This window comes from Paramisgurnus dabryanus, chromosome 19 (assembly GCF_030506205.2).
Source record: "Paramisgurnus dabryanus chromosome 19, PD_genome_1.1, whole genome shotgun sequence".
Lineage (NCBI taxonomy): Eukaryota > Metazoa > Chordata > Actinopteri > Cypriniformes > Cobitidae > Paramisgurnus > Paramisgurnus dabryanus.
Window position 1 is genome coordinate 19,172,796 of NC_133355.1, and position 13,029 is coordinate 19,185,824.

Genomic DNA, 13,029 nt, shown 5'->3' on the forward strand with positions numbered 1-13,029 from the left:
TTTTGTTTTTTTGGAGAAAGACGAACACTTGATGGTGTACGGTGGGCGAAGCTAAAGAGTTATGAGTACGTGCAGCCTTTGGATACTAGTCTAACAGCTGTGATATCGATGGAAATCAAACTTATATTAAAACTTTTTTAAATAACTATGGCTTACAGACAGATATAGCCTTACATATATGATCCAGAATCTGATACTGAGTCAGTAATTGATCAACACGAACAACAGCAACGATTACAGCAGGACGTCTCTATTTGGTAATTAATCATTGTTTGTTTATCCGCTATTTTAATAAAAAAAATGTGACATGAATCTTGATGTGTTTTTTCTGCATTTAAAAGGTGTAAATATCGTAAGTGCAGTACAATGCCAACTGAGGTGGAAAATGTTTGCTTTTGTTCGTGTGGTTTACATTACATGCACGTATGCACCAATTGCAAACAAAACACGTGAGATTTTGATTTACTTATGCCTGTGGTTGCGACTCCTAAAGTTGGGACCGCTCCTAAAGTTGTAAACAAGTGGCAAATTCGGCGTCGAACTGAGCATTGTTTGTAAAGCAATCCTCTCAAAAATGCAGCCAGGGAACAAACATAAACCCATTCGTAATTACGTAGCTGTCCGGGAAAAACCGAACTGCATCCACTTTTGTCTCAGACAGGGAAAGCTAAATAAGGTTTTCTTCTCCTTACATCCAAAAACACACTTCTTTTGTCAAACCATCTTGATAAAACAAAGTTGTCGTGTGCTGTGCAGTGATACCGGTGACTTTTACTCTACGGAGCAATGCTAATGCGCGTCCTCGCACTCACTTGACGTGCAGGCCAGGTGTGCATTTCTGGGGATAAAGGCCCATAAAAGGAATATGGGGTCAATCGGTCGTAATGGATACCCCCGTTTGAAAAAAACTTTCAGAAACTGGTAGGAAAAAGGACACGTGAGTACTCCGTCCAAAGCTCAACTGCTTTTTTGACACTTTGCTATGTTTAGCATGAGGGTTACAGCTCTTGAACAGTGTTAATAAATCAGAATGCATAAAATAGCATTACCCCCCCCCCCCCTTAAATTATGTAATCAATGTATTGAATTCATGGTCATATTGATGTGTTTTAATAGTTAACAAAGTTTTCACCGTGTGTGAGCGAGTCCAGCAGATCAGTCCTTGTAGCTGGCTTGGGTCTATATGTACATGTACAGGAAAATATTCCATTAGGGCCGAGTCATGGGGGCAGGGCTGCTTGTGCGCTGCAGCTAATGCACTGAGCTCAGATGCCCAGGGTGATACAGCTAGTCAATGTAATTCACGGTCACTGAGGAGTCTGGGAAAAGGAGGGGCTGTTTGCTGCCTGGTGCCTGCCAGCTTGCGTGCTTTGATCACCTCCAAAGCCAACTCTGGTTCTCAAAGCGGCTCCGATTCACTGGTCCAGCCTACTCCCATGTCACCCCCCAGAAGCAGAACTAAGGATACCTGCTGTGCACTGCTTGTGGTAGGACACATGCAGAAGCCATTACACCACGGTTTCTCTAAGGTGAAATGCACAGTCCCCTATCTGTGTTTCGGTTGATTTTTAAGGCAGTGTATATTCATGTTCCATTACTAGCCTTGTGAAAATTAACCACGGTTTTACTACAGTTAAAAAAACATGGTTACTGACTACTCTCCCTCTTTTGAGTTTAAGCGAGAGGGGGAATTTACAGGAGTGATGATGTTACTGCGCGCCGAGGTCGAAGTGCTGCAAACTAAGTGCTCTTCCACCATATAATACAGTTCTCATTTTTTATCCGCTTAAAAAATCACCACGTTTTATTTGGTGCCACCATACTTACTTGTGTAACTACTCATGTAACAGTCTTTAACTCTTTCACCGCCATTGACGAGATATCTCGTCAATTAAGAGAAAACGCTTCCCCGCCAATGACGAGATTTTCCGTCTTTCCGCAATACCGCTATTATCCGCAACTTTTTAAACCCGGAAGTATTGCCCTATGGCAAGCGGCTGCATGTCCGTGTCTGTTTTAAAGATCGCTCTGAATGGGATCTCTATGAAAAGTCCGTCACAAAAATGGAATTATCTCTGCTTTTTGCTCAAAATGTGGTGTTTTTGCAGAAACCTACCCATATTCAAAAGCTGATTACAAAAGAACCACTGAAGGTAGGATGAAACGGTTTTTTTTTTTGTTTGAAAGCAGAGGGTCTGTTCTTTCATTTGGTATATTGTATGTTTATATATTTAAAGAAGAACATTTTCTGGAAGGCATTAAACTTTGGTGAAAATCATGATAAACGCTGGCGCTGGCTGGCAACTTTTTTTAAAAACGCTGGCGGTGAAAGAGTTAAATAGGGAAAACATGAAATTGTTTGGTGTCTTTTAAATTCATCCCTGTTGATTGGATCCTAAGGAATGAATGGGGCTAGGCTAAATGCTAACACATTCACGATGTGCTGTACAAAGATTAAGTGCACGCATTGAAAAAAGATGGTTTTTGTCTTAGTTGATGTAAGAACATAGTAAAATATTGAAAAAAGGTGGTGTTTTCTTTAAAGGTTGCCAGCACTGATGACGTACCACCTAATTTACGTTAAAATCCAGCTCACACTCAAATCATCACATTCAATTTGAATGTGACTGAAAGAGGGTGTCTGGGGGGAGTCCATTTATTTCCACCAGTTTGACCCACTTAAGCTCATTTGCAGACCGGTTGCTAGATAATAGGGTTTCCACTATCTCATTGACAAGGTACCGCGCTAAAACACCAGCTTACATGGTCTATTTGGCGATGCTGTTCCACCAATGAACTCTTGCTGGTAAAGACATGTCCTCAATTTCAAAAGAAATATGTGAATGTGTTGTAAAACAAGTCAGTTTAGTTTTATGTTTTATATTTTATACCAACCTCTGCAGTGTTTTCTAAAAAAAATAAGATCTGATGATGAAATTGCTGTATACGGTTTTTATGTAACTTTGAGCTTTTCTAGAACAGTCTACGTGTTGCAGTTTGCTGCAAGACATGGCTTCTACCTTTTAAAAAGACAGGAAATCAGGATAAAGGTGTAGTCAGGTAAAAGTGTATTCATGTAAAAGAAGTTGGAGCTAGGGTTGTTGCGGTGACAGAATTTTCCCACCGGTTAATACTTCTGACAGAAACCCGCCAGTCCCAAGCAGAGCAACCGGCTATTCCTCCATAAAGCGCCGCTTGAATGATGGGTTTATTATTATTCTTAATGAAAAACACAACAACAAAACGATCTCGCCTATATTAAACATTATATATGTATATTATAACAAAAACGGGTACGCATGCGGCTTCTGCCATCGTCTGCTCGCCGCAGTCTGACAGGAATAAATGAAATCTGACACCCGCAGCCCCTGCTCTGTGATGATGCGCTTTCAGCTCCGCTGAATTCAGGCAGCAGACACATTCAGTTGTAAGTGTTTGCTCTCTCTAACGAAACTAAATTATTTAATTACAAGAAAATATCAAAACGACGGTGAAAGACGGTGTCGCGGTGGGCAAGTGATCTAACCGGTGAGAGGCTGAAGCACCGGTAATCACCATTTCACCGACTATCGCAACAAGCCTAGTTGGAGCATATGTGAGTAAAAAGGGAATGCTTAATAAAACTACTGTAAATTTAAGTTACGGTAAGCTAATTGGACTTCTATGTAGAAACTATATGGTGTGAAGGAACTTCAAGAACAAGGGCAACAAACAGTTTGGCTTTTAGCACTTCTCTCCAGACAATGGCTAAAGATGACTTCCTTGCAATCATGTGGAGTGTGTCAGTGTAAGAAAAACAGTTTGTGATTGTAAGATGGAGAGATCATCATAACCAAGTACTCATCATGTTCCTGTTAGATCACTTGAAATCACGGCCTGTGATTTACTGCTGAAGGACCAGCCTGTGTAAACCGTCCCACTGGGACTCAGCATCTGTCCCAATCAAACAGCAATCAAACTCCGAGACTGAACATCCCTCTCCAAACTCTCACTCAACTACGCCTGACAGAAAAGTCCAACAGCACACAAACAAGAAAAAGTGTCCCTGTGGGCCGTTCCCTAAAAAGTCTAGTTGGTAAAAAGAAATAGAACAAAGAAAAATATGATAATATCACAAAACAAACTTTCTACTTCCTCTGCTTTGTTATCTGTAGCAAGAAAACAGCTTTGAGTGGTTCGATTTGTTTGTTCAATTCAGAATGACCAACAAACTGGCAAACGTTCTCATTTCTTTCTGTTTCTAGATCGCACACCTTTTTCTTTCTTATTTGCCATCTTGACAGCTTCAATTGGTTTTGTGTGCAACCTTCCTGAAGGTGAGGTCCTATTAGTTTCATCATTGGCTATTCATGTAGGGTTCAAGCTTCAATCAGCTGGCTGGTAACAGAGCTGCAGAAGCCCATATTGGGATTGACAGGCCTAGCCCCGGGGACGAGGTCACACCGGTTTTCAGGTTATTGTGTTTTCAGAGCACATTTCACTGGGTGTCTGTTACTAATGGGGGCATCTTTTCATACGACCTCAGTATGGCGTAATCTTGGTTATGGTATACATCGGTCTCACAGCTGCTTTAGTAGGTGGTTTCAAATTCATACTTCCTAGCAAAAAAAAAGGAGGAGCATGACTCTTAAGCTTTTTTAGTCTGTGACCCATTTTTTAGGTTCTTAAATGATTGCATCCGCACACCTCTGTCTTAATACAAGAAAGATTGAAGTTTAAAGTTAATTTTTGCTTCACACAAATAAGCAGTAGGGCACTCAGTCAATGCCAGTTCTTTGTGTAGAAGCTTGCTCGGTATGTTGAGTCACGTTTTAGCCTAAATTTCCTTAAATATTTTAAGAAGCTGCATATATAATATATAGGTCTTGTCTACAGCTATAAACTTCCTGCTACAGAGACTATAACATATAAAAAAATCTAAGCTTAAAAAAGATGCATAGTGTAGAAATCTCTTACAACTCCACAACTGTAGTTCTGGCATGTGGGGTCACGACCACCCAAAAATCAGACATAGTGCACTCTATGCTGATCTCATTCAGAGGAAAGGTTAAGAAACAATGGCTGCCATCAGACTCAATTTATCTCTCTTTTAATGGCAGCTTCAACAACTTGACAACTGCCATATAGAGGGTCAAAAGTGAAAACTATCCCCAGCTTTGTCTGTTAAGCGGCCTGGCAGCTGAAGTATCTGAGGCTGGAGTAAATTGTGAAAAATCTCAACCCTGACAGGTTGTTGAAAAAGAAGGTCTGTTCTGGATAAATGTGGTGACATTTCATTTCTGCCTTCAGAGCTCCGGAGTTCTGAGAGTGTCTCCGAGTGTAATAAAAAAAGTCACATGATGCTAAATTTAGTGCGAAGAATACAGTGGGCCTGCGGGCCACAATATAGCAGCGAAACTAAACCTTTGCAAAGCAAGCCAAAGTTTGCTTAAAATGACATAACAGCAAAGAAACATTTCTTAAAATATTGTTTTTTCAAAAACAATAAAAAGCAAATGAAGAGATCAGATTCAAAACCCACTAAGTGCGTCTGACATGTTTCTTGTAAATGAGACATTTTGTCAGGTTTAGGTTCAGTTTCACTTCAATGGCAATGAAAATGTTATAAGTCAGTAATTGAAACGCATTATTTTCACAAATGTTACTTTAGTCATTTCATTGGTATTTAACAAATTTAAAGGTCTGACTGAAGCTTTGATTGTGTTTACAGTGCACAATATAACATGTGTTCATGTTTCACGTGTAAAAAACGCGGTATTTTTCACACAATTTACTTATCTGTATAGCGCTGTTTTCACCGTCCTCAAAACGGGCTGATGTCTTCCTTGTTATGTTAAGTCCCTTCTTCAGAAATACGTAAAGAGTTCTGATTGTGTAGTTTGTTTTTAGTGTGTTGTGATTGCACAGCAGCTTAGCTTAGCAGAGCTGTTTGAGCCAAAGCTGGCGACTGACGTATTCCTGTGGGCGGAGTTTAGTCATTATTGACTTCATTAAAGCAGGAAGTAGAGGGCTGTAGTCCAAACCGGCCGTTGGCTATAGGCTTTGAAAGGCGAATTCTGTTAAAGAAAATATATTGCCTGGCAGTGAACTTTAAGCTTTATCATTTTACATGTATTATTTATGCTATTTTAGCAACATTACACACTAACTAAAGTTTGAAGAATGTGATCAGGAAGAATGTGACCTTTAACAAAGTCTTTAGCTGCAAAACTGTGAGTACATGCATAAATGTTCACTTTCAAAAAAGTCTTCAGTTACTCTTTACTATCATTTCTGAATAAAGGTAAAAGGCTCAAATTTGGTCAATATCTTAATATTTTCTTTTAAGTTAGGAATAATTGACGATGGGCCGTTGAATTATAAGAAAATAATGCACACCCAAGGTGGTAATGCGGCACGACGGAGCGGAGCGAAGCGGAGTGTGCATTATTTTCGATTAATTCAAAGGACCAGAGTCAATTATTCCGGTATACCACGGTTACCGCAAACATTGCTCCGGTGTGTATTTTTAAGACATTTGACAGGTTAAAGTATGTGTGCGGTTTACAGAAAAATAATCAACACCCATGGAACATTTCTCAACCAATCAGAATAAAGCATTCGACAGCCCTGTGGTACTGTATAACTTCTTTTTAATATAAACTCTTGCACCTTGTTGTACTGTTTGTCCCACTGTTCATCCAATTCTTCATCCGTGCAGGTCTTGACTGAATAGTCAACATGGTGTTTTACAGATTTTGCAATCAAACTAGTATTTCTAAATGGCCTGGGTAAAGTGTATTTAAAGCGAAAGTATTTGATGATCAGTCCTTCAAGAAAAATGTTTTTTTTTTGTGGTTGTTGCGGGCTAAAAACCTTGATCTTGCGGCATGTTTCCTTAAAAAATGCGATGGAATATGCAGGATATTTATGCAATTTTATGCTATAAAATTGTGGAAACTTGCAAAAATTGCAAGAACTTGCAAAAACTGTTTCCAGCTTTTGCAGCTTTTTAATGATGTTCATGTCACATAATAACACCACTTCATAACGTCACTTCATAACTTAACTTCATAACGTTTCCATGGCAACAGGGGACATGGCTGCGCTTTGTGAAGTAAATGCAACATTTATCTGTGATTTTTGCTACGAAAATACGGGGATTATGAAATCATGCAAGCCCTGTATATTTTGTGCACAGAAATCTGCAATTTATGCTGCAAAAGTACGCGTATTTGAAAATGTGTCCCCCGCATAAATATGCGGACTTCGGCTGATTATGTGTTAAATAATGCAATCGCATAATCAAGTTTTTTTTTTGGGGGGGGGGGGTGACTGACATGTAATACAGGCCAAGAGCATTCGGTCAATATCTTCATCTCATTTTTGACAGAGATGGCGTTTAGCTGCCTTTGCATCTGAGCTCTTAATATGCTACTGAAAATGCTGGAAACAACATTGGTAGATAAAACCTTTAAAAAACTAGAGGCAGCACTTTAGGGGTTATTATGGCCTAAAAAATATTGACTAACCATGAATTAAACATCACTGTAAACAAGGTAAAAGAAAGTGAAAACTGAAATAAAGGATCCAAGGACAAACACCCCCCATAAAAATTAACTTTCTGTTATTGTTATGCTCCTTATTTTTCTTTTCCTAACTGTGTGTTGTGGCATTCAGTGTACCATAATAATCTCTCTTTAAAAACCACAGTACACAAGTTACCACAACTAGCTTTTAAACATATACAGTTTATGCCAAATGTTGTATAGTAGACAAATGACAAGAAATATATATACTGAAACCAAATGGGAAAATAAGATAACAGTAGACTTATCCTCAAATGGCATGCCTACATAAGACGTTTTTGATCAACTAATCTGATTGGCTCAACTTAACTGTTTTTTAATGTACTATACTTAATATATACTGTACACTATACTGTACTATAATATACATTTTAGTATCCCACCCTTAAATGCTGTTTAACAACAAAATAATGACATAGCTTACTGATTAATTACTGATGCACCATAGCATGATGCATAATTGGAGAAACGAACTACCTAGTCAAGACGGTTTACCAAAAACATCTTCGAACATTCATCATTTGAACCATGTTGGTTCATCAATATGTCACATGACAGGTGGAGTACTAAGTAATTAATCTTCTCAAATCAATTTAATGTCAGAGAAATGTAAATTATGCACAAGTTCCCTCTTACTTCACTCCTCCCAGGGATTCCCCAGGGTCGTAAAGCCCAAGGGCTACATGCATGCGCACTTTTCAAAAAAAGGACTTTAATTCTGTTTACAAACATAAAAATTACAACTTTGTATATATTAAGAATGATGGATATAAAATGCACTGCATGTTGCTTGCTTATTTAGTTCAAAATCATGATCAATGCTAGTCTTTGAATTCGCGCCCCTAAGAAGAGAAGTCACTGGCAGCCACTGATTCTTTTGGGAAGCACCAAATTGTTGAGCGATGTTAATAACGAAGGAACTTACGAAGTTAGTTGGCTAACGATGCTTTTGGGAAACACACCCCAGTATACAGTAGCTGCAGTCAAAGGGAATTGCAACAATTAAACAAGCCATGTAATTTTGAATTATCCCTCTCTAAATAACCAAGTGGCCATTACTGCACCTTCACGTGCTGGCAGTAATTTGAAGTATTAATTGCCAAGCAGCTCTCATTGGTGCATGAGGTGCCAAGCTCTCCGTGCAACTATTAACCACAGGTCTGATCACATGAATAACCAACATATAAAACAAACGTACAGAGCAGTCGCAACTTCAGAATATAAAGAACGCCATTTTCAGCAAATGGACGTTGCATAAACCAAAATGGAGGGTCTTCCATGACATCAATATTGTAGGCTTGAGAGTTGCGCAACAATGTCTTGAGGTTCCAGTAAATAATTCATCAGCCAACAACCGTTAGCCTGCCGTTATCTATTTAAATCCTAGCGCAATCCCATCCTAAAACCTGCATGTGGTGCTGTCATGGCCTGGTTAGAAGAGAGGAGAGCAAGCCAGAAAAAAGACGGGAAATTAAATGGAGAGCACGATTACAGCAGGACCATCTTGAATATGCTCCTTTCTATCATATTCTCCATCCTTTTCCTTCTTCATAGCATCTCTGTTCTCTTCAATCCTTCATTCATCTACTTCAAGGTGTCATCCCTTCATTCTGAATCATTGAGCCAATCTCTCTTCTCTATTATTCCTCTACCAGCCCCCTTTCATCTTTTATGTCTCACTCACTTCTTTTCCTTTGCCCTTCTGTTTTCCCGTATCTTTCTAATCATCCCTGGAAACAGCTGGAGGAGAACCTCCATAATCAGACCTCCATATTAGTTGAATCCAAAAACATCGGAGAAAGCCCTAGGTTATTTATTTATTTATTTATTCATTTTTGTCTAAGACCACACTGAAAATCTGTTTCTTTATGAGGTTTTAGGCAAGAATTCATAAACTTTTGTATATATTTCAAAACTAGAATATCAAGATGAAATCTTATGAGGGGTCTCATAAGTCTCTTCTGGACACCACTATATATCACCCAAAAGACCAGATTGCCTTTGTAACCGTATAATCAATATAATCATATTTCTGTGCTACAGCCTAAAGCTGTATGCATGTGAGAAAAGATTCAGATTATAGGATCAGAACCGATCTTATAATCACAGTATAATTAGACCATTAAGAATATCAACTTCTAAGTCAAGTAAATAAATAAATAAATAAATATATATTTATTTATTTTATTTATTTATTTTTATATATATTTTTTGATATATATATATATTCCTTCCCCAGTTTTCTCTGCAGAGCTCTCAAGCTACGTGCATATCAGCCTCCTTTCTTCACTCTCCTCACTCGTTCTCCATTCACTTTGCTCTTCAGTCTTCCTCTGATGTGCCTGTTTCTCTGAACTGTGCATCAGTAGCACTGCAGTGCTCAGTTATCCCAGCTAAAGGCCTGCTGGGTCCGCTCACACGTGCCCTGAACTGGACTGAACTGGAGTCGGCACGCCGAAGGGGGACGATTTCATGGAGAACAAGTTCACAGAGCATAACCGCGTGGACAAAAATGTAATTTGCTTTCTCTGTGCAGACACATTTGTGCCAATTATTCACTGCATCTTTAAGTTCCTAGTCATGTATCGATGTTCCCCGAATGCGCTTGATCCGTTTGAAGGTTATTTAAAATCTTTCCACATATTACATCATCTTTTTCCTCTGGCTGTGTACGAGACTCGTGTGCTTTTTTATGGAATACACAAATGGAAAACTGTCAAAATATTAGACAATATTTCAACTGCACTATGCTACAAATCCCGTTACAGGGCGTTTTCATCTAACTGGGCTCTTGTCTTTTTAACATGCCAGTTTACAGCCCAAAAATCACTTTTTTATGAGTTTCTGTAAAGGGATCAAAATAATTGTGTTCTGTCTTTTCCCGACACACCACACAATGACCCACCAGCATGATTATAATAATTAGTTAAACAATGGCTGCCAGTTCCTGATGTGTAAATGAATGGCACTTAGTCATTGGCAAAGCTTTTCCCATCACCCAGAATAGCAAACCTAATCATATGGAAAAGCACCTAAAACATGAGGCAAAATGGCAGCACCTTTCCTGCTAACATTATACTGGCAATCATTAACATTCTCTCCGTAAGCCATAGAAAATGATCTGCCCATATATGGACTTCCCTTCCCCTCCATATTCAAGGCTGTCTCATAAAGCACTCGGTTCCCAGCAAACTCTTTTATTGATAAGCAGAACACCAAATGGGCTATTTATTACTGGATGTTCAATCTGGTCTATTGTGTTTTAGTGGGTTTTATGTGGCTAGGTAGGGACCAATCACTTCTTTAAACGTAGTGTGTAAATCCATAGCATCGAATCCCAGAAGTGCACTAATAAGAGTGTCTATATGACTACTGCATTCTACTTGGAGTAAATCAAGAGGCATGACAAGTTAAAAGAAAATGGGGGCATATGAATTTGAACAAAGGAGAATCTTATATGAAAATGTCAATACAAAGTATATCTGTTGTTAAACTTCTCAGTAGTTTTCAAAATAGGAAAGCACAGGCAGATAGCTTGCTGTAGCTCCCAAAGGCTTCTCTTATAAACAGACAGGTGGTGTTACGGCAATGGTCTATTGTAGAAGGAGCAAAACCCAGGATGAATTAAATACATCTGCTTGCTTAAACAATCTCTGCATCAGTCTTAAACACAAATTAAACCATATTGTAATACAATTCAATATTAAAGGATATAATGTTTCATTTGCCTGAGGAATGTAAGAAACTCTACACCAACCTACCATCAGCAAGGCCTACTGTATAATGCTTTTTGGCCCTATCCCATTGGATGGGCTTTTGCCAGACTTAAAAATTAGATCAACACATAATCACGTATGCACCATAAGCTCCTATTATCTAAGTCTTAATGGGACAATGGGAAGAATTAAATGGATTTTAGTAATATAAATAATAAAGCATTTATCTTCGAATAATTAGCAATGAGCTTTTCTTCTTTCCAGACGATTACAGTAGGTATTTCTTTCCCATCCCTTCAAGCACAAGTCTATAGGAGCGGAGCCAAATAAATCAAACACAGTGGTCCGTCCGTGTGTCATTTTTCTAAATAAGGGCGAAATATAATTGAGTCAATGAGCAGTTAGTTAACCTACTTTTTCAGTTCCTGCTTGCTTGGGAGGCGCACACTGAAACTACACATTACAATGCAAAGCCAAAACATCAAGACATCAAACAAAAGTGAGATCAATGCAAACGATTGATGCATGACATTGGTGGACATAATGCACAGTAAAGACTGTCCATCTTAAACCATCTCACCTTACCTGAAAAAAAACACTATTATTTCTGCACCAAAAAAAAAAAACTAATTTCCGGTTTAACATCAAATTAGTTCATTAACACTGTACATTACGTGGCAGTGGTACAGTATTTAATGAAGATAACAATACACTAAGTCTAAACATGTTCCTCACATCGAGCAGTTTTCTTCTGCAAGAAATAACAGCATTCGCCCAGTTTGCATACTGTACTCATGCACATGCGTACATTTGTGGGCTACAGTACACAGTCTTTTAAATGAGACCGCAAGCCAATAGCACAATAGTCTTTGCTCTGTTAGCCCACTAAAATATGCAATTCTCCAACATCCACCTCGATGCGTAATGGTTTAACTGTGAGTGTGAAACCGTTTAGCGCATCCCTGTGCTGGACCGTGCTTTCACGGTCACCACTAAATTATTCATTAACTTAAGTTGCTCCAAGGTCCAGAGGTCCCTAACGTTTTGATCAGCCCTCAAACTGCTCCGATCCGTCACGGGTCCACGGGTGTGTGCCCGGATCCCTCCGTGACCAAACTTCTAAGTGCTATCAAGTTCACATCTGCATAGATCTCTTATTCGACCCTGCCAATTAAACCTCTGGAAAATTACACCGATTGGACCGGTTCGTTCAGTACACACATGGTGACAGCTTTCAAGTCATGTTTGCATATAACCAATCAGTAAACGAACAAAAGCACTTATTTCCTCGTTCGTGCAATGCGTAAACAAACCAGCAACCAAATTATGCTTACCTTGCTTCTAAGTTTAACCGGTCAGGCGCGCATTTCCGTACTGGTAGTATTAATATTCCTCCGGGTTGATGATTAGGTTCGTGCTGATGGTCCGGTACTCGCCGCTGTTTGAGATGCTGACAGCAGCGCGTAGGATTCCCCTCCGTCCCAACCGCGCGTTTCCATTGGTCTTGCTGCACCTCAGTTAGAGGAGGGGCGCAGAGATGCGCTCTTAGCCACGACAACATGCACATGCATCCACAGCAAAACGTGTTTCCTATTAAATGCATATGTTTTAATTTTATGGTGTCTTACATGAAAAATAAAGTCGCCAGCCTATGTATGTACAGGCAATGGAGGGTCGTCTGGTACTGTTTAGTGCTTCCTTCAGGAAAATAAACCATGGTTTTATTATAGTAAAAGTGAAGAAAC

General features: G+C 39.1%; 1 protein-coding gene across 1 annotated transcript in view; it reads right to left on the reverse strand.

Annotated features, from left to right (window-relative positions):
• The window catches only part of dlgap3 (discs, large (Drosophila) homolog-associated protein 3), a 176,933-nt gene extending 164,195 nt beyond the window's left edge, over window positions 1-12,738 (reverse strand). The window contains exon 1 of the mRNA XM_065292315.2: window positions 12,619-12,738. The gene's annotated coding sequence lies outside the window, so the exon portion shown is untranslated. The remainder of the gene's footprint in view (window positions 1-12,618) is intronic.
• Window positions 12,739-13,029: the final 291 nt, after the last annotated feature.